Below are 19505 nucleotides of genomic sequence, written 5' to 3' on the forward strand. Positions count from 1 at the left end.
ACACTTTGTGTTCGGTGTTACCTATCACAGGCTGCACTCGGTTGTTCCTTTATGCAAATGCCGCCTGTGATTAATGCACCCTATTTGCGTAGGGAGGAGAACAAAATAAGCTAATGACATTCAACAAATGAGCTCGGAGTGAACTTGCTCAGGAGAACATGCTCCACAAACTCATTTTGGTTTTGATAATTATTCTTTAAAGGATAAGATTATAAGTGGATGCTGTGTGTTTGCTCCAGTTTTATTCCAATTACAGTGATATCCATAACTAACATTTAACGGTGAAACATTCCTCCTGTTTTTTTTTTAAACCATCGCTGAACTTTTTTTGCACTCGAGCGCTAACGGAGCAGTGGCTCATCCTACACAGTTCATTACTGTTTTTGCTCAAAATCGCGTACGGCACAATAAATGAGGCTTTTTGCTTTTTCGAGATGCAACATTAGTGAAAGAAAAAAGAGCCCTGGCCGTAAAAGACAATTAAAATAATGTGCTCATGGAGAACATTTTTAACTCGAGCTTCACTGAATGACAATTATTTCAGATGTGAAATGTTATTAAAATAAACATTAGGGACGAGAGTTTCACTGGATCCAGTAAAGATTATCTGAGATTCTTCTTGGACAGGTCATGTTTTATACACAACAGAGAGGGAGCACAACTGAGACTGTAAATAAAGATGGACTGATTTTAAAATTATCAAAACTATCCTTGCTCCAGGTGACGCCATGACACCCAGAGCAGCGTAATGGCTCACTTATGTGTTTTACAAATAATGGTGCTCTGTGTTACTTGGTAGTTGCCTCAATTTTGACCAATGACTCTTAATAAACATGCACAGCACATTATTCCAGCTTCGGGTGACGCCACCTTGACTTGGCGAGTGGGCGGAGTAGTGATGTTTTTCGAATTCAGTTCAATTGAATTTTATTTGTATAGCGCCAAATCACAATATACAATTTCTCAAGGCACTTAACGTCGGAGGCCAAGACCGTAACAATTACAGAGAAACCCAAACCAACACTTTTACAACATCAGTGTGATGAGAAATAACTAAAATGGCAGAAACCATCTATTCGTTAACGCATACTTTGATTTCTGTCCACCCCGCCAGGCCTGAACGTTCTCTCTGACTGGAACAGACAGGAGATAACATGTCAGCTTGTTTGTTAACAGAGAAATCATGTTTGATCCCTTTGTCTATGAAAAGGAAGAAAAAAAAAAAACATTCACTCTGTTTATCTGCTCGCTCTTTGTCAGTCACACTGGATGAAAACATAAAAGCTCGACAACAAAATAAAATAGTTTCGTTTGGTGTAGACTCTGTCAGAGCAGTAGAACAGAGAGGAAGCCCTCCCCCTTTAGTTTCATTTGACTTTGAATTGAGTTTTTGAATGTTTTTGATAAGTTGATCACAGTTGAAACAGAACTTTTCCAACCTGAGACGTTTTTTTTTCGTTCCAACTCCTACATAAACAATAAGGTGCAGGGAGCGGGCCCATGGGAGCGCTGCAATCAAAACATAATCACATCATATTCATAATAGTGATGCACAATAGGATGACACATCTCTATGCACACTCTATGAATAAATTATGGATCTGTTTTTCCCCGCAGGGCTTTGGAGACAAACTGTGCATGTGGCATTTTCCTTTTTATCCACGGACACCCACTGATTCCTGGACGTCCATCTCTGAGGCTCTGTCAGGAAACCGACTGCTGCTCGGAAAAGTGGTGGAGCTTTTGTTCGGCTTTTTAACAGATCTTTTTGAGAGTGTGGCAGAAATAAGAAAAAAAAAAAGCTCAACTTCTCTTAAAAAGGTTAAAACAATTACTTAAAAAATGGGATTTAAACTGTGGCAGGTGGTCGGACATCAGCGCCACCCACGGTATTTACTGCATGACCTACTCCTTAAAACAAGGTGACTTCAACATTCCTCCATTAGTTTATTCCTGTGGGAATGAATTAAGCATCTAAAAAAAGAAAAAGCATCTCAAACTTTCTACAAAGCTCTGTAAGCTTTTTAGCAAACAGCAGTAAATTCAGTAGGTCCAGAGGAGGAACCGTTATTAATATTGCATCCTGCAGCAGCTTCATCTTGAAATCAGTTAATATTCCCTTTACTAAAAGAAACATCTCCGGTGCACAGTTAGCTCTCTGTTGCATTACAGTCATTTCAATGTGCTTTCAGATGGAGATGGAGCCTCATGAGAGAGATTCCACAGCCCTCTCCTCCTCCTCCTCCTCCTCTCTTCTGATCGTGCCAACACGGGGGGTGGGGGGGGGGGGGGGGCAGGCAATTAAACTCCTCGTTGGTGTGAGGTTATCTCTGCGTCCGTGACACAAGCACAACACACAGGGTCCCACCGCTGGGCTACGTAAACAAGATGTGCCATGGGATGTTTACTGCCTGTTAGGAAGCAGCTATCAGCACACGGAGGGGATCCTGGAGGCCCACCCCTCTGCTCTCATCGCCAGGAACAATACAGATTAACCTCGGTAACACCCACGGCTGATTAAGAGGCCCCGGAGGGCTCTGCTGCTGTTTTGGAGGGTGACTGCTCGGGGAGAAGGCCAAGATTTTAAAAGCTAAATAATGAACAGCAAACCTGTGGCCGTCTCATTACTGCTCCTGTGATTGTGTGGAGATGTGGAGCCGTGCAGCACATCGGCCGTGCAGGGGCCTCTTCTGTGATCTAACGCCAAGATTGGAGCAATTTAGATTCAATCTCTCTCTCAGGGTTCTGACCTATTCTCTGCTCAGCTGGGAGGATATTTCTCCTGCTGGAAGCAATGATCAGATCATTTCCATCGGTTACCTGGAGCGCAGGGAAATCATTTAACTTCTGTGTTTTGGGGAAAAATATTAAAAAATGCTGGTTGCTTGCCCCGTGTCTGTTATTTCTTCTCAGACTCGGTACGTCTCACGCAGACCAGACATTAATTTACAGACCACTGACCCTCAGTTGCAAATTGAGATTTTTTTTCTTCCACCGCTGTGATTCCAATTGCAAGTTTCTGTCAGAAGAGAAATGCGGAGAAATAAACAAGAAAAAAAAAAGCTCCTAAAACCAAGTTTCTCAAGAATTTTTAAAATCCAATATTCATCTGGATTTTTTTTATAGTTATATATCACAACAAGACATATTTGTTTTAATAATGAATAATGCAAAACACTTGAAACTATAAAGCAATGTAATAGTTTGATTTATGCCATCTTTATATTACTTTTCCCACAATAAGCCAGTAGCAATGATCCTGCAGGTTTCTGTGCAGTAAATAACACAAATCACACAACAAGGGACAAGCACAGCTACACTGCAGAGATCTGACTCATCAGTATCTTCCATTACAACATATAACCGGTATTTGTGTTTGCTTGATATTATCAAGAACAAGTGATTGTTGTTTGCAGCATTGGTGGTGAAGAACTCCCATGATCCCACACTGCTTCACAAACCAGGTTATTGTTTTGATTGAGAGACCCCTGGCGGCCGAAATGTCCTATTGTACGATTAAGACTGGAAACGTACGTCTTTTCAGATCAGTGGTCATTGACCTTATCACAAACCTACCTCCAACATATTGTGCAGGACATTAGAAGCAGTTATTGGACTTTGTTGACCCGGTTCTGATTTAGACATGAGACTTCTGTTGAATGGGCTTATTTTGGGTTTGTATTTGTTCTCACAGGTGTTGGTTTGGTATCTAGTGTGGCACTGAGGTGGAAGCAAGGTGAGTTCGCAGGTATGCCAGTACCCAACGGTGCAGAAGGTCTGTCTGGAGGATTAGGACTATTTCTGCTTGTGCCGTCCACTTGCTCAGTGAAGCGCAGCATATGTGCCGTCTGCTCTGTGTTTTTTTATTTTTTTATTTTTGTGGATTTCTCTCCTGACTCTCATAAACAAATCCCTCTCAAACTTCTTCAGCTGCATTTTATCTGACTATCACAATGAACAATTTCGTCTTTTCTGTGAATCCTGGAATCGATATTCTATATAAATAAGACTCATTGATTTTGAGTCTTTTAACTTGCGGCTAGGGGCGTAAATCTCAAAGCACCACCGTCACTGAATGTCGGAGGGAGTAGTGGGGTCTATTTAAGTTCAAGTGCTTTATTGTCACATGTGGAGAAACAGAGAAATTCTTCAGCTGCAGTTGGGGGGGCGTCGGTGGGGGATTAAAATACGGAGACGTTTCGGGATGAATTGCTTTAAAGCTTTCATGTGTCAGATAGTTTCATGAAGACTGATTCCGACTTTTTTAAAATGTGCAAAATGTGAGTTGTGCAAATAAGCTAGGGAGCAAAAGTTCAACTGAGTTCTTGACTCGCTGTGGAAAGAAAATGTGTCTGAAGTGGGTGGAATGGGTGAAGACGCCCATGTCACACAAGGGATCTTCGGGGTCCTCAGCCCACGAGCTGGGGGGTTAGTGTCTCTAATGACGGACTCGAGTATGTCCTAATGAGGGGACATCTGCACCAGAGATATAGTTTCAGCCTCTTCAGAAAGATCGGTCTCCGGGAACAGAGTCAGATCATTCAGCCGCCTCCAAACACCCAAAGTTCCCGTCACCACCGCTCGCTGCCTCGCCGGTGAACTGAACACGTGCAGAGGGAGCTGAGAGTCTCTGTTGTTTCAGAGGTTGACGGTGATTCCCTTCGTTTCATCCCTGCTGAGATAAAGGTTGTTGGCCTGTGTGGTCAGGTCGCCCACCTCTCTCCCATAAGACGATTCATCACCGTCCCAGAGGAAGACGATCACGGTCACGTTTCATTATTTGCATTATTTCACCTTCTGCTACTTAACAAGGAGTCGAGGGAGACGGGGACATTACTTGGTGATTTAAGAAGAAAATACAGCAGGTGGCAGATGTGATTTGTTGCCACGCTGTGACTTTCTGCCCCTCGCCTTCCGCTGCCAGTGTGATTTGCCACAACTTGTAGAGAATGAAAGAAACATGGTGGCCTCACCTCGTTCGCTGTTTCCAGCTTCTCGCTTCTAAAGAAAATTAAAAGGAAATTACTTTTTGTGCACTATAGTTGCAACTGTACTACTTCAACTGTAATTTATTTAAGTCATTTATTTAAGTATACTTGGCTTCTTCAAACCCATTTTTATAGACGTGTTTTTATTGTTTTCTTTTCCCCTTTTCTTTGACCTGTTCATTTATTTTTATTGTCATATTACTGCTTAAGTTTTTAATAACTTTTCTTACTTTGCTGTCAAAACACTTTGTAAACTTAAAAAGTCATAAATAAAGTTTATTTTTATTATAATTATTTATTAGACGTTGATATATTTCAATATATTGAAATGTCGGATATACTTTTGGCCTTTGCAGGAAACTGCGTGGGCTCATTTATAGCACGAAATCAAAGTTTAACCAAGAAGTTGCAAAAATAAAAAAAAATATGCAAATCCCATATTGGTATTGACTTTACTAGTTTGGTTAAAAATCGTTCTTGGGATAAAAAAGCCATATTTCTTAACTTTCTTCATTTCTCATACAACTGGAGACAGTGAAGGGAAACTAATCCTCGGAGTTACCAAAACCAAGTTACCAAGAACACAAGCCTCTTACTCTCTCTGTCTCCCCCACACACAAATACACAAACACACAAACACCAGCTTGACAGGACTCTCAGTTAAACCCAGTTTCTTTACCCAGCTGTGAAAAACTTTATCCTCACAAGGACGTAGAACAGGGCTCTGTTTTCGCTTATGCCAACCAGGAAGTTTTAGTGAATATACATTTTCAGGAAAGATGGACGGCACATTCAGTCAAGTCAAAATATCCCAGATACGAACTCTGCTATCTTGTCTCGAGACCACGCCACACATACCACTTTTGAAAAGGGACGTACATTGGTGTGAAAAGTATGTTTGTATGTATTTGAGGTGAATTTATGAGCCATGTCCCATTCACTAACATGGAGGAGGCAGGATTAATGACCTGTGAGGTCCATCTTCATCGTCTGTACGACTGAGACAGCATAGCAGATACGGGGAAAGATTTAATTGTACGAGCAGCCGTAAAACAAAAGCCCGGTTTAAATCAATGTTACTGAAAATGGATTGAGGACATTAAACAAAAGGCCTTTTTAAAACCAATTATTCATATTCATTGCTACTTTTCACTTGTGGGTCTAATACAAAATGTATTATGCTTCAGTCTGGAATTCAACTAATCCTCATTTGACCGTCACCACATTTGAAAATAAATTTGAGTGCTGCAACAAACCACCCTCCAGCTGTGCCTTCAGCAGTGAGTGGGAGCGTATATCTGTTTTACAGAGAGCGATCACCCACTGCCAGTCTCCAGGGAGAACAATGTTGGAGGGGATGTTTTACTATTGTATTATTTCACAGTCGGAACACACACAACATGATATATGTGCATATCCCACGATGAAAAATCTGTCTTTCCGTATCATTTTGCCAGGACACGGTTATCCGAGCATGTGCATGCTTGTGGTTTGCACGCAGCAGTTTGCCATGTCCCTCTATATCATCTGAAATGTGCAAGTGCAGATTGCAGCACATCCCGAAGCGAGTCTCTCGGGTCTTTTCTGAGAAAAAAAAAAAAAAAACCCTCCAAACACACGCCGTAAGAATAGAAACATGATTATTGATGTTTTTTTCATTTTCTATACGAGGTCTGACAGCACAGATGCAGCCATCACTGAAAACCCAAATTTCTTATGCATGCTGCTTGTAACTGTGTATTCTTGCTGCACTGTTGCTCATGGGAAATTTCATATTTTGTTCATTTTATTTTCAGCTCACAAAATACACGAGAGACGGTGAAGAAAGGAGCTGAGGGAACGACCGGGGGGTGGGGGGTTGGGGGGTGGGGGGGTTGTATCCTTCATGCCGCCTCGTGGAGGTCTGCGTTTGCAAAGTGAACAAAAAAGCATTTTTCTGATTTGTTGTTATCAAGTTAGCAGCAGCATGTTAAAGTATTATGTCTTTTGAAATTTTCATGGGGAAAAAGAATCCAAATGAATAATTTGCACCGTGTCCGTTGTAAACCTGCCTGTTTGCTTTTTGCTGTGGTGATGCTGGCTGCAGCTTTTCTCTCTGAAACTGAAAAGGTAACCTGCAGTAATTCAACCCTGCTGCTGCACAAAGAGCTGCTCAGCTGTTTATTCAAAGTTCAATGAAGCAGGAACCCTGAACCGAAGAACAAGTCGTCACCGCCGTTATTCTGAACTTTTCCAGTTGCCCTGTTGGACAGTTTCACTGAGCTTGATGAGTCCATGTCGTCGCTGCCTGTGTGATAATGTGATAATGTGTGTGTCGGGTGTTACAGCATTAAAATCAAGATGTGCATTCCACAGACATACATTAATGGAATCATTCAACGGATAAATAAAAGGTGCTATGATGCATTTCTTTTAGTTAACGGAGGATGGGTTCTGTCAGTTACGTAATTCTAACGTGGATATTCTACAAAGTTATCGCTCAGGTGAGAAATCGTTAAATGAGGGAGGAGTTACTTCAGGTGTTCCTGGTCCCAGAAGATCGTAAATGGAACTTTGTTGGAGTTAAAGCTTCTCTCTCTCACACGAACACACTCATTCAGTTCTTCTTCATCTCTTCCCTGCTCATGAACCCCATTCACATTCTAATCAGGGGCGATTTGGGTTCAGCGTCTCGCCCGAGGACACTTGGACACACTGATTAGAGCCATCAAACCACTAACCTTCTGATTATTTGCTGACCTGCTCTATCTTCTCTGAACCACAGCCCTCAAGGTACAGTCTCATTCCTTTTTCACCGTGGACAAAGTTATGTGATTCACAATTCCAGCAGCTTGTAAGACCTGGATCATCGTGAAGCAGATCGAATCGTCAGCACGAAAGAACTCTGACGTTTTTATTAAAAGCAAAGGAACACGCTTGTGCACAAACAAACAACACACATCCAATCATGGGTCTAGAAATAACATTTGAAAGTAATTAATAATATCTCTATACATGTACAAATTATGTTCTTTCACATGTATTGTTTAAATTCACACGCACATAAACACATACATCTATATATAGTTATACAATGTAGAGTAAAGTACTATTTATTATTCTACTGTGCAATTACACTATAAAACCTGCCAGTATATATATGCATGTTTATGTATACATCTTTTTCAATATCTCCTCATGCATAATATATAAATACACTAGTCTATAAAGGCTTGTATCTTCTGCCCCTTCACTTTACTCATGTACGTTTCTCTATGAATAACATTTCCATCTGTTATCAAAGGTGTATTTTATTTTGCTTTTATCTTTATTTTGAATTTCTCTCTCGTCAACCTATGTAATTTTGATGATCTGCTTCAGTAACAAGTGAACACTCCTGGCTTGGGATCAATATATTTATGTTTTTAAATCGTAACTCATTTAAAAATTAAAAATAAACTAACTATGCATATATAAAGATTAAAATTGGATGATGATTAGAAAACACAGAGAAATATTGTATATTATAAAATCGAGAATCAAGGAGGTAGAGATGCAACGAGAAGGAAATGCATGAGAAGAGCTGCAGGGTAATTCAGGTGGTACCAGAAATATAATAAAAAAACTTTTCAGTGGGCCAGCGTCAAATCAGAGGCGAGCATCCATCAGCTCTTATCGTTTGTTCCAGCATCAGCCATCGTGACGCGGTTCTTAATGTGCGAGTGTCCACGTGTTCATATCTCCTCTTCAAATATGAACAGTTTATATTCATGTCGCTGAAACTGAGCTGATTTAATACGACTTGAGTCGAGTGACACAACCCACGGGTTTGATTAAATGTTCCTCAATCCAAACATTTCCGACTCATTGATCCGTCTGCTGGAGTCTGATCAGTTCTGCTGGCGCTGACCCACTTCTCCCCTCCCGCCTGCGCGTGTTTGCGAGGCGTCTTAATTAGAAGCTAATTGAGAGGTTTAGCAACGTCCTCGGATTATAAAGTGGGATGTGCTGCAGATATTTAAGATGCGAGGGGCTTTAAACATTTACATGCCGCTCAGATGGAGCGCTGTCAGAGAGGCACGGCTGGATGGGGATGTGTCAAACATTCGGGCACTTTGATGAGCTTGATTGATCTGAGCCTCCGAGAGTTTCTGATGTACTTTGGGACTTTCAGCGCTGAAAGGACTGTGACATGAATACGCAGCCTCTCAGCATCATGTTCCTTCAGTACTTTCCGTGTTTGTTCTTTTAGTGCTTGGATTCCTCTATATAGCAAGTTGATGGAAAGGGCACTTTCTCTTTTTTCTGTTTTGAGGAGAGAGATGCTCTTATTGATATGCACGGCTCAGTGGGTTTTGAAGAAGGCGATACTTTCAGAAAACATTCAAATACATCGCGGCACGAAGGACACGGCGCAGGGAAAAGGAATTGCCCTCAGCTCACAGCGTCACGTTGGAGACAAAACGTCTCTGGCTTCCGTTAATGGATTATTTCAAAGCCCTTTAATGCTGCACTCCATTTTCAACATCATCAGAGAGGCTAACGGAGTGATAACGAAAAAGTAGGCACAGGGTTACCTAATTGAAAAGTTGCCTGTGGAGCGGTTACAGCTTCACAACACCTGAGCAACTAAAAAAAGAAAGTTTTACAGCCTGGGCGATATTTTGACGTTATTCAGATTCTTCACGATGAAATAATTGAGATGTGGAAACAGAGTGAATTCACTTCAAACGGGTTCACGGGTGCGGTAATGGAAACGAAAAGTGTTTTCTAAGTGGTTTTACCTCATTTTGATATCCTCCAAATGTAAATGTTAAGGATGATAAGTTGCACAGGGGACATTCAGGTGTGAAGCAATGAAAAGGGACATAAATGCAGCGGAAGATGGCGGTAAAGCACCTTGAGGTTGGTTGCCACCCACCAAACAAAGAAGAAGAAGAAGAAGAAGAAGAAGAAGAACTATCTCTGTTCATGTTCAATTCATGCTTCTGCGTTGGAGCTTTGTTGTTCCCTTCACAGAGCCCTGCACTTGCTCCGAGAGACTCGGCCGCCATTTTTAAATTCAGTTTTAGAAACAACCACGGACACCGTTTGCTCTTCAACATCCATCAGCTCCAACATGAAGCTCTCAGTAACTCTCGCCATTGTTCTGAGGTAAAACAGGCGGCAGAGAATTTGTAACTAAGTGAACCAGAACCCGGAAGACACCAAAAAAATGTATGCACCTTAAATATACTCCTGAGAAAAGGTGGTATTCATATTGCTCGACAATTAAAATACCTGAACACGCACAACAGACTCTGTGTGTTTTACGAGGCACTCAACTTCTATGAATCATTTAAAGCAGAACACTGAATGTACAAATGGACATGTTCTTTCTCAGTGCTAGTCCACACACACACACACAAACACACACAAACACACACACACACACACACTCTCAGGTCAAATGTCTGTGAAATATTTCCATATATATTCAGTGCTATATATAAGATGCCCATGAACCAGAGAAATAAATGAACCACTAACTCAAAGGGGCTGAATGTTCAACGGTCTTTCATCATAAGCGATAATTGTTAATGCAGAAACACACAGACGATCAATCCTCCGCTCCTTTACACGCGGTCCCATTGGAAACAAGTGCAGCGGCAGCAGCCCGGCCTCCGTCTATCGGAAGTCGCTCTGCGTGTTCCTTCTTTGTGGAACCTCACCAGTGTTTGTTCTCCTCACTCGTTCTGTCCTTGCAGATCCAGCCAGCCTGGCCTCTGCCTCCCCCGCCACGGCAATAAACTCTTTTATTTCTCTACACCTGTATTCAGTCTCCGCTCCGGAGTCCAAACGAAATCAAGACACAGCAGCTCAGGCAGTTTGTTTTTTTTTGGATTTCTCATGTAGGACAGAAAGTGGAGTTCTGAATAGAGAGTGAAAAAACAAACAACAGACACAGATAACAGACTGATGTATTTTTTGTTTTGATAGAATTACAGATTATCAGATGACACCCAGACCGTTTTGGTCTGTTGTTAAAAAGTCGGCTCATTGTCCCACAGGCAACATATATTTTCCACAATCTTAAAGGACATGAAGACAAATTACAAAGCAAACATTTTTTGTCTTTGATTGTGGAATACATATAGATATACTTTCAAATACTCCAATCTACTGACAATGCCCTGCCTGAAGTACCTGAAGGCTTTACATCGTGCCAAACTGAACTGACTTGCCAACAGACGTGATGGCTTTTTCTATTTCAATTAGCGGCGACTGTCCCGACAAGGCCGCGCACACTGTCTGCTCACATTTACCAAAGAGAAGACGTGAGGTGTTAAACTATTACAGATGTGTCCTTCACATGACAGCCAGAAGAACATAAAGCAATTTGACGCTACCTTCGAGCAAACAGCAAAGATTTAACCATCGTGCTGTGAACAAACCTTCATCTTTTAACATTTCCCCTTGTTGTCCTTGTCTAAGTCTGACAGGCTCGTGCTCTTGTTTTTTTTTGCCGAGTGCCGCAGGCTATTTGATTTAATGATAAATGTCATATTCCGTGTCACCTCTGTCTTCTCTGCAAATTCATCAGCGGGCGACTCAAGATGAGGAATGTCGGACATGAGGCCATTTCTTTTTTTACTTTCCCCCGTTTCAGTTCTTGGAGTCCACCCGACAGGTTTCTCTCTCTGCATTTTAATCTGCGCTCTCTTTTCGCTCGCCCGTCAAGGTGGGCCACGCACCTCTGTCCGGCACTCTGGAAGCTGATTGGTGGTTGTGACATACTCTCAAAGTCGTCAATCGCCCAGATGCTGTTGGAAACTCGATATTTTCCTCTGAGACTTGTTAATTCACGGAAAACCCTCGTTCCACATCGGCTTGTCCATTAGAACTTGGATCGGAGCAACCGATCCAAACAAATCTCAATTCTCAGATTCCTTGTTAGACACAAATTGATGCACCCGCTTCACTCGCAACAACCGGTGAATAACGGAGACTTGAAAAAAAGACCTTCTCCTTATTTTTTTAGCACCTGCTCCTCTTTGCGTGCTTTGATTTCTTTCTGCTACAAATCCAGCGCCAGTTTTGCATCAGGAGAAGTTTCTGCACGTCGCCGGTTTCATTTCTGTTGAACAGTCAAAACAAAGATTACCTTAATCCTCGTGCAACCTCCTGTAGAAAACTGATTCAAACGATGATTTGATTACATTGATATTTTTAATCAGCCGACATCTTAACTATAATAATCCCTTTTTTATTATATTTTTAAACTACTTGAATACCACCTTCCATGTTTTCTGTAGCTTTCAGGGCTTCATAATACTGAAGGTCTCAAGGATTAATGAAATATTCAACCATCTGAGTGTTTAGCCTCTTGAGCAGAACATTCAAAACAATGTCAAATGACTGTGTTGAGTGTGAATAGTGTGTATTGTTACCGGGAATGATCCCTGTGAGCATCAAGACATGAATTTTATGTTTATTACTTTTTATGACTTAATAATGGATCAATTCAAAATGTTCGTCAACAAGTTTGCTATCTGACCTAAGGTTAACACACACACACACACACAGTTATGTCTGCAAGACTTCAGAGGACGTTGCATTGACTAACCGTACATAACTTTATCCTCAACTCGAAACTTCACCTCAAAATTCAATGACTGAGATCATGTGGAGTTTATTGTCCCCATAAGAAGACATGTCCCCGTTAAGTGACTGTGTAAATGGATTTAGGTCCCCACAACATGACTTATTCCTGGACCACACACATAAACAATGTCATTTCAAAAATGTGTACGTCAAAGATTCACTGTGGTTCAGACACGTTCCATACAGTTTCCACGCGAAGGCTTCAAGTGCCTGTAGCCTCGAAATCAAATTCTCAAGTTCAGGAGGCGACGACAGAAAACGTGGGAGTTTTGAAGAAAGACAGATTCAGCAACATCACCACAGTGCAGCGGTGAGGGAATCACAATCCATTCAAATGAGAATATCATGAGCCGGACCAGGGGACGCAGCAAACCAGACATCAGCAAGAATCTTAAAGTCCAGATTGAAATTTGCAGTAAAGCACAGAGGTGAGGACACATGCTGTGGACAAATAAAGCATCTGCTCATGATCCAAGACACACAAGGTCATCCGTGAAGGTCAGGCCTCAGCTCGGGCGTCTGAAATGAGCTCCCTCTTCTTTATTGATGATGTAACTTGCGACCTTTCAGCAGCAGAGTGAATTCAGAAGTCCAGGGAAACTTTTCTGTCTGCCAATTTACAGAGGAATGCATCCAAACCAATCAAGAGGAACTTCATCATGCAGCAAGATAATGACCTGAAACTCACTGCCAACACAACAAAGGATTAAATCGGGTGGGGGGGGGGTTTGGGACCGGGCAAGTCAATCACTGGACCTCAACCTAATCGAGCAGCTTTTCAACTCCCGACAAAACAATCAAGAACTGACAGAGGCTGCAGAAACACGCTGCACAGAGGAAAACTGCAGCAGCTTGAAGTCAGTCTTCTAAATGCATTATGCAGTAAATGGCAGTTTATTAAATGTGATTTAAGTTATTGCAAGAGCATATCTTCTCTTTGCTAGTGCTCTGGAGCATCTCCTGCCGGGCCCCATGATAAAAACTCCAAGTGAGTCTGAGGATGATGTTTGGACGTGGATGAGGACAAAAAGAACACAAATACCTCAGGACGCAGAAAAGGCTCCGGACAACAAGAAGACGACAACTTGGAAAGAAAAGAAGATCTGAGAGGTTTTGGTGACGCGGGCTGATGAATCATTCACACGTTCATGTCTGCTGAGCCGACCCTCCGCCTGAACGCCCTGGAGATTTTCTCTGTTGTTGTGAACACGTTGCACCTGCAGGATCACATGCTCTAATACGTGAGAGCCAAAACTCAGGAGAAGCTGTGAACGCCGTTCTCTGGAGTCTGAAAACGCCTGTAGATCCAAACTCTGTGAAATAAAAACTAAACTTCAAAAAATCTTGGCTCATATTCATCTTTGAATCTTTAGCCCAAATGTCCAAAGGGTAAAACAAAAACAATAGAATTGGCCTTTGCAACAGGTTCCGCGGGGACGATTCACACATATCTTGAAATGCACAGTGGAATGATGCACAGCCTATTATCATTCAGCACTTAAGCATTTACACCCTGAGGCTCTTTTCAGTTGCAATGAGCTTCTATTGTGTGAACTCCATCTATTTTAGTGGTTTTATCTTCGTGTGGGTTTCATCCTAAAGCTGTGAATGAAAATCCACAGAACCTGTGCGGCTGAGATATTTTAAACAAATGAACAATCCAGGACGTTTGCCAGGAGAAGTTCTTAATCAGCTTCTGCTCTGTTGCAAAATCTGTTAGTCGACAGAAATGAGCTTCAGAATTACCTGTGAATGTGCACGGCCCCTGCTCGTCCCACAAAGCCTTGATAACCACGTTGTATTATTCAGTGGTGCTGAAGCGCTGAAGAGAACCACCGTGGGAAAAGCACTCGAGAGAGATATTTGTGAAGATGAGAGTATGAAACAACATAATCCCATTTACATTCAAGACTCAAGTTTGTAGGTTTAAAAAAGTAATTTCACAACCAACCTGCTGTTGAGCTCAAAGTTGTTTTACCTTAAATAACCTTGTAAATCCACATGTCGTTAGTTTCCACTTATATATAATAACAATGCATGTTGGGAGGTGCTAACAGTATTTCCAAATAAATGAATAACTGATAATCTGACATTCGTCAAGTGAACTCATGATTATTAGCAACAATATTTATCAGGATGAATCGATTATTATCACGATAAATGCACCATAAATATTTCTTTAAAGTTTAAAGGTTGAAGACTAACACCAACTTTGCGTCATATCTCCTGAGTCGAATGATTTTAACTTTTGCTGTTGATCATCAACTTGAATCCAACAAACACGATTTAGCTGAAGTTATAAACGATGAATCAAACATTAAGAATCTGAATTTAAAAACGCTTCATCTGTACTTGAAATGGCGATGGTTCAAACAACCCCTGATTTGTATTAATGCTGTTTTCTTATGTTATTTTTAGGCCACAAGTTTTTAAAAAACTTTTTACTTCTAACTCTATCAAAATATGATCATATTTCATAAACCAACAACATAATGGGGTGATTATAATCTCCCTATCCATCATCAGTAATAAAAATGCAATCATAATGAGGCAGGTCATCTACGAACAAATCACTTTTGATTGACAGATGAAGTACCTTCATATACCTCACTAATATTGTTTATCGCTTCATTGCTAATAATAGCGTGTGGAATACAGCATGCAATTCATTCTGCTTGATGAAACCATTATGAAAACTTGTATCAGAATTAATTTAATAAAACCTTTTGACTCCACTCCCACCACTTTTGCATTTAACTGTCAAGATCTCCTCACACGCTTCGCTTTCACCGGAGCTATCGGCGAAAATAACTCGAGATAACTTTCATTTTTCAATTTGTATTTTGATGGGGGAAATAAAAAAAACAATCAGACTTTTTTTTGAGGGGGGGGGGACATGACACATGACGGATGTGTCAATCAACATGAGGAAATATAATGACTTCTACTAATTCAATTTAGGCTCCCAGATCCTTTGATATCTCTGCCAAAGTGATTTAATTTGATGAAACTCTGGTGACATTCGTCCAATTTCCTCTGTCTGTACTGTACGGCCCGGTGCGACGCGGCCCTGTTTGACAGTCTGCTGGTGTGCTGTGTGGTGGCGCCGGGTCTTGGCAGATGCATGGGATGGTGGAGGGCTCTCAGCGAGGTGATTAATCAAAGATGACATTTGGATGGAAATGAGCTAAGTTGGACGGCTCATCTCAGTAATAACACGGAGCTGCAGAGCCATTGTCCAATATTCAGAATTTAACTTTCATAAAATATTGCAGCGAAGCCATAACTGCTCCGTATCAGACACAATGTGAGAGAATCATTAGTCCGAATAGCCCTCTGCTTTATTAAATGTAGACGCAATAAACCAATTAAACACAGTCTGTATTTGGTTGAGGAACTCATACTGTATTATTAATCAATTAATTTTCCTCCTACTGATACTGAAATTGGAAAAAAAGTGCAGTTTTCTTTATCAATTACTGAACGAAACTTGTGTGAAACCACATTTAAACTCATGAGATCTAGATTTTTATTTGGATCTTCACCAAAAACATCAGTTTCCTCAACATGCCGGTTTTATTAAATCGAGATGTTTGAATTATTCTCTGAGAAATCAACAAAGAGGTAAAAAGAAAACGTCCTATTTTGCACTATTAAAAAGAACTGGAATAAAAATCATGCATCCACACAAACAAATGCACAGGGTTGAAAACAAAACTTCCTCTGTGGAGGAAATGAGAAGATTATATAGTTTGTGAAAATAAAAAACACAAAAATGCATTGCTTGAAGTCAGTGCAAATGTTCTTGTGCGTTCAGACGACCCTCGTCAGCAGATAACACGACGGACTGGCGTTCATTAAAAAAGTAAATATTGAAATCATGACAACAGCTCAACCGTCTCCCTGACAGCGCAGCACGTTCCTTCCTCGAGGGCCAAAGTTTAACTGAAAGCACCAGAAATTGAATTCAATTAATTTTTATAAATTACCATTTCCAGGGTCAAGGATTAAACTCACCCAAAATAAATCAGTTCTTTGCGCCTGGAGTCAGTGTTCTTCTATATTTTGATCGGTTGAAGATAGATGTTTAGCTTTTAATTCAGCTCTGACTTTTACGATGCACCGACATAAATCACTGTCCTCCAGGAGACCTTTGGAAAGCCGCCTCCGACACACAGTCCCTGGTGGCCATTAAGAGGGATGAGAACATAAAGCACAGAAGAATAGAAATCAAATTCTGATAAAAGTTTAGGTGAAGGTGAGCGTAAGTGCACGGGTTGGTCAGGCAGAGCTTGAACTTTTTAGGGGATTGAAATTGTAACGATTCATTTCAAACCCACTTTCACATCGTGTCCACTGTCCTCGCCTCTTCGGGAGGAAGTGACTGTGGGTCAGAGTCGCGGTGGCGCTCAGGTTGTGTAAGTTTGCTCTGCGTGTAAAGTTATGCTCCGCTGAAAAGAGCAAACATTCATCTCACTGGAAACAGTCATTTCAAATTTCAATATTTTAAATCCACAGGTCTGTGTATATGAAGACTTCTTATCACCTGAACACTGGAAATGGATCCTGCAGAACTTTGGATTACGCAGCATGTTCAATTTGAACGGTTTCTTCTTCTTCTTTGTTTTAATACTTTTTATAATATCATCATATAGAAGTCATGGTCACATGCAAACTAAACTACTCACACTATATTATGGGGAAAACATGGCAGGGTATATGTGGGTTTACAAATTTGGCTTTGTGCTCCAACGTTTCCTCTTGTCCCACAAAATCCCACAGAAATACAGAAGTGTAACATGGATGTGATTGTATAGAGTTTTTAATTGCTTTTATATATATATATATATATATATATATATAACTCAAATAACTTAAACTGATAAAAGTGATATGCAGACCCGATGTTTTTATTTTTCCATTTGACCCATTTTCTGGTAAATACATAAGAAACGATAATTAATCTTTGCCTTCACATTTTACGTCCTGCACAACATTCAGCCATTTGTCCGTGTGTGGGTATCAACACAGTTTCTTAGAGTAGAAGTTTGACTCATCTTAAATTATTCACACACACACACACACATCTGAAGCCTCTGGCTGACTGTAAATATGAACTGTAGGTAAATCAACCTGTAAATACGTTTCTTCTGAATAAATATAAACACGAGTTAGCGGCTTTGCAGGAACAGCTTTGCACATTAATGGTTCCAGTAGCTTATAAACATCGTGCTCCTCATGTCATATAAACATCCTCAATGAAACGTGGTCGTGGCAACGAATGACTTGTGTTAAAAAGATTTACCACAAGCTCTCATATTCCACGTAGACGTCTGACCTGCCGCACGTGCATCCGCCGCCCTGACCTGCACGACTGAAACAGGATCTATTTATTTCCAGCCCTGGTATTGAACCTCAGATGTGCAGTAGATCAGGTAACCGCACAATCCAATAGATACTGGAGTGTGTCCTGTTTTACGTACTGAGGCCTTTAGTGACTTTGGTTGAACGTGGCATAGACACGCCGAGTCTTCAGACGTTTCAGTTTTATGATTCAGACATAAAAGCAAAAAACCAGCAAATCAGACGGAGACCCTGAATCTGTCGTGTGTGAAGAAAACACACACTCAGAGTCTCAGTGTCAACACGTTAAATGTCGTTGATTCAATCTTTTCAGAGTGAATGTGCGTCGTGAATCGTCTGAGGAAAGAGAAGGAAAACTCTGAATGTTAAGACACGATGGAGCAACAGAGAGACACAATTAAGAGGAACTCACCGTTCTTAACTGGAAGAAATTGGACAAATAAATTGAACCAGATTGAGATAAAATCCTTGGAAATAACAAATATATAATATCTTTTATCCTGAGCACTGATTTCTTTATTGTATCGTCCCGTTACATATTCATTCATCGGACATTTATATGATATTAAATACAATAAAAATGAGATTTGCTCACCCACTCATATTGAACAATATTGCCATATTAAAATGCATATGTATAGAACTGGATTAAACTGAGGGCATCACTCTAACTTTCAATATTCAATATTTTATTATCAAAGATTCCAAGTCATCTGTTGCATCCGTCACAATAACATTGAGCTTTATGAATGTTTACGATGCAAGAAACAGAATCCTCAACAAATGGCTGAAAGATATGAAGGTAACTGGCGTTGACACCTGTGTGTTATATGTGGTTACGCAGTAAAGAAGAGTTCACAGTAAGTGCAGTCTACAAAACAACTGTCAAACAACTGAGTTTGAACGCAGCTGCAGTTCAGAATGATAGAAAACAGGAATAACAGTATGTTAAACACTGGGTCAAGTACAGGACGAGTAATTAGAACACGTATGTAAGAGTTCAGACTCAGGTCTCCGAGTTCTGACATCACTTCTGGTTCTCTCTCCGTGCAAACTAAGTGTCAGTGAACGACCCTCACACTGAAAATTATTATTTAAAAAAAAAAACCACTCTGGTGATATTTTGCTGTTTGCAACAAACAGACAGACTCTTCCTGCTCCGGAGTCGAGACTCATTTCGTCGGGGTGGATTAGTTCCACCAGTCACCAGACTCCAGCTCTGTGCCGAGGCAAACATGTGGCACTTTCTTGATTGATGGAATTCAGCATATGCACAACCACATTACTGCTGTGACAGCTGGCACAGTGCGAGTAATTGCTTGCCTCTGTGTCTTCTTTTATGCATAATTGGAGTATTTCTTTGTCAACAGGGTTCACTTCGCTCCCCTCTTTTGGGTGTTTGTGTGTGTGAGTGCAAACAGATGTGTTTGATGAAGGGTAGGTGTGTGTTTGTGCGCGAGCCGTACTGTATTGTGTGTGTGGGGGCGGCTGCTCCGTCAATGCAGAGTACATTAAGCCAACAGATTGTTG

Source organism: Paralichthys olivaceus, chromosome 3 (genome assembly GCF_024713975.1).
Source record: "Paralichthys olivaceus isolate ysfri-2021 chromosome 3, ASM2471397v2, whole genome shotgun sequence".
In the NCBI taxonomy this organism is placed as follows: domain Eukaryota; kingdom Metazoa; phylum Chordata; class Actinopteri; order Pleuronectiformes; family Paralichthyidae; genus Paralichthys; species Paralichthys olivaceus.